This window comes from Cnephaeus nilssonii, assembly GCF_951640355.1.
Source record: "Cnephaeus nilssonii genome assembly, chromosome: 14".
In the NCBI taxonomy this organism is placed as follows: Eukaryota; Metazoa; Chordata; class Mammalia; order Chiroptera; family Vespertilionidae; genus Cnephaeus; species Cnephaeus nilssonii.
The window spans coordinates 72,137,132-72,140,521 of NC_137085.1; the positions used below are offsets into that span (position 1 = coordinate 72,137,132).

The following is a 3,390-nucleotide window of genomic DNA, read 5'->3' on the forward strand; positions in this document are numbered from 1 at the left end:
ATATTATAAAAGTGCGCAGTGTCAAAGGAGGAGAACCACCAGCATTAAAAGCAGCTTTGTCAACTAGGCATAGAATACTTTAGTATGTCTCTCTGTTGTCCATCGATACACTGGTAGCAACTTTAAAATGAAAAAGAAAAAAGGAGCTCGAACCCCTTTTATTTTCTCTGTTTAAAATCCATCAGAAAACAAACATCGATTCTGTTATACACTAACATTTTCAAAGCACAGCATTTGGACAAGAGGACTAAGAACAGAAAAGTGTTGCAGAGATCCGAACGCAAGGGAAGCGCGCGCCTCACGTGGCTTTCGGGTGGTACTGGGGAGGGGCCACTTCATAGTCGCTGGCGCTGAACAAAGTCGCGGAGTTCTTAGCCAGGTACTTGAGGAAATCGTGCAGGTAATTCAGTAACAAAGCAAGGCTCTTCTCGTCCAGCGGTGTATAGGCCAGCATCGCGCCAAAGCGTACGAATAGTCTCCGTAGATGCGGTGCTCCTACGCCTGGGGCATGGGCGCATCAGGTGGTCCGCAAGGATTTCCGCGTCCTGCGGCCTCTCAGACTTGTAGAGCAGCTGAGTGCCCAAAAGACATTGAAGTACTCCTTGATCCCGGCCACCACTGCATTCACAGCATACTCCTTATTATCCGTGTTCCCACGAGATTTCTTATAATTTGCATAATCCTCCAGGATGGAATCCACATTCTTCTTGGCAGGAAGATAAAAGAGCTGTTTCTGGCGGGTAATTAAGTCCCAGTCATCAACAAGCCATGGTTTTAGCTCTTCAAGAATCTTTACTTTGGCTAAGACCGGTTTGGCTCTGTGGATAGAGCATCGGTCTGTGGACTGAAGGGTCCCAGGTTCGATTCCAGTCAAGGGCATGTACATTGGTTACGGGCACATCCCCGGTGGGGGGGCGTGCAGGAGGCAGCTGGTCGATGTTTCTCTCTCATCGATGTTTCTAGCTTTCTATCCCTCTCCCTTCCTCTCTGTAAAAAATCAATAAAATGTATTTTTTTAAAAAAAGAATCTTTACTTTGACTATCAACTCTGTTCATGAATGTTTCCTCGTTTTCCACAATCGGATCCACTCGCGCTCTCTTCTTGCGAGGAGACTGAGGGGTCTCACTGGTGCTGCCACCGTCTCCATTCCCAGGTGTTTTCTGTTTATTCTTTTCTTGTTTTCACTTCCACGCTCTTCTGCTGCAGTCCCGAGGTCTTCCCTGGGGCCGCCCCTCTCATCTTCCCCTCTGCATACTGCTCCTGATTGGCTTTTTGAAGTTCTCCCTGTTTCTGCAGATTGGTGTCCACGTATTTGAGTACTCTGCTCTCTGGGACCCATTCATCCCAATTTTTATTCCAACCACTGTAATGTATAAAGTATTTCACTTGTTTGTCCTTTATGGCAACCTTTACACACTTTGCTTCATAAAGAAGAGCCCCTTGAAAGCATTGTACTCGCTCACCCTCCTGAAATTTAGGCTTCGGGTCCTGCTTCGGCGCCATTTATAGGGATTCGCCCTCCTCCTCCTCCTCCTCCTCCTCCTCCTCCTCCTCCTCCTCCTCCTCCTCCTTCTCCCACCACCCAGACTACTGCCCCCCACTCGCAACCCCACCCAGCTGCGCGTCAGATGCCGAGGGCAGCACCAGCTCCACATCCTGGGCACAATTTGCCGGCGCCTAAACACCTCCTGGGTTCATCTTTATATATATATATATATATATATATATATATATATATATATATATATATATATATATATATTGATTTTAGAGAGGAAGGGAGAGGAAGAGAGAGATTGAAACATCAATGATGAGAGAGAATCATTGATTGGCTGCGTCCTGCATGCCCCCTGCTGGTGATCATCCTGCAACCTGGGCATGTGCCCTTGACCTGAATCAAACCCAGGACCCTTCAGTCCACAGGCCGATGCTCTATCCACCGAGGCAAACCAGCTAGTGCGGGTTCATCTTGTTTAGGACTCTCTGTGCTTCCTGGGCTTGTATGTCTATTTCCTTCACCAGGTTAGGGAAGTTTTCCATCACTATTACAGCAAGTACATTTCAATCACTTTCTCTGTCTCTTCTCCCTCTCCTATTTTTGGACAACACTTGATGTTGTCCCAGACGTCCGTGAAACTACCCATTTTTATTTATTTATTTATTTTTAAAATATATTTTATTGATTTTTTACAGAGAGGAAGAGAGAGGGATAGAGAGTTAGAAACATCGATGAGAGAGAAACATCAATCAGCTGCCTCTTGCACACCCCCTACTGGGGATGTGCCCGCAACCAAGGTACATCCCCTTGACCAGAATCGAACCTGGGACCTTTCAGTCTGCAGGCCGACGCTCTATCCACTGAGCCAAACAGGTTTTGGCTATTTTTTTTTTTTTTTAATATTTTGGATTCCTTTTTCTTGCTGTTCTGATTGGGTGTTTTTTACTACCTTGACTTCTAAATTGTGGATTTGATCTTCCATTTCATCTAATCTGCTCTTGATTGACTCCAGTATTCTTCATTTCAGTGTATGTACCCTTCATTTCTGACTGGTTCTTTATTATATTTTATATCTTCTTTTTGTATATTTCCTATCTCTTTGTTAAAGTTCTCACTGAGATCATCTGTTCTTCCCCTAAGTTCATTCAGCATCCTTATAGCCAGTGTTTTTAACTCTGTATCCCATAAATTGCTTGCCTTCATTTTATTGAGTTCTTTTTTGGAAATTTGTCCTGTTCTTTCATTTGGGACATATTTCTTTGTCTCCTCATTTTGGTTGCCTCCCTGTGTTTGTTTCTATGTATTGGGTAGATCTGCTATGTTTCCCAGTCTTGGCAGAGTGGCCTTATGTGGTAGGTGTCCTGTGAGGTTCAGTGGCACAGTCTCCCTGATTTTCCAAGCAGGTGCCCCAACAATGTACCATTGTGGATTTTGTGTGCTCTCTGCTCTAGTTGCACCCTGATTGCTGTAGGCACATCAGTTGGTGAGACTGACCCTCAGGTTTACTGGTTATAAAGACTGGTCATCACTACAGCGTCAGCTGTTGTGCGGAGCCTGACCTTCTGAGTGGGGTTTGTTTTTAGCATGGCTGGTGCCTGCCAATTTCAGCCTTTTGGTGCTTTCTTTCTGGCACTAGTTGGGTGGTGCTTTGGTGTGGTCTCAAGATATCCACCAGGTATGTAGAATTCTCATATAACATAAATAACACAGAAATCATTTTTCTACTGGAAACTTTTTTGTTCTTGGGTTGAAACTTCACAAAGGTTGTTAGGTGAACATGGGATAAGAGTAAAATTGGACAGGGTTTTTGCACATATTACTCAAAAAATTTTTTAATAGAAAACCCCATCCAAACTGTCATAGAGAAATGATGTCTACCTAGTCTGAATTT

General features: G+C 44.3%; 1 pseudogene across 1 annotated transcript; it reads right to left on the bottom strand.

Moving 5' to 3' along the window:
• Nucleotides 1-298: 298 nt before the first annotated feature.
• On the bottom strand, nt 299-1,509 carry LOC307110521 (mortality factor 4-like protein 1; annotated as a pseudogene). Its single transcript has 2 exons — nt 1,041-1,509; nt 299-801 (listed from the first exon to the last, which is right to left on the bottom strand). The product of its transcript is annotated as a mortality factor 4-like protein 1 (transcript).
• Between the last annotated feature and the right edge of the window lie 1,881 nt (nt 1,510-3,390).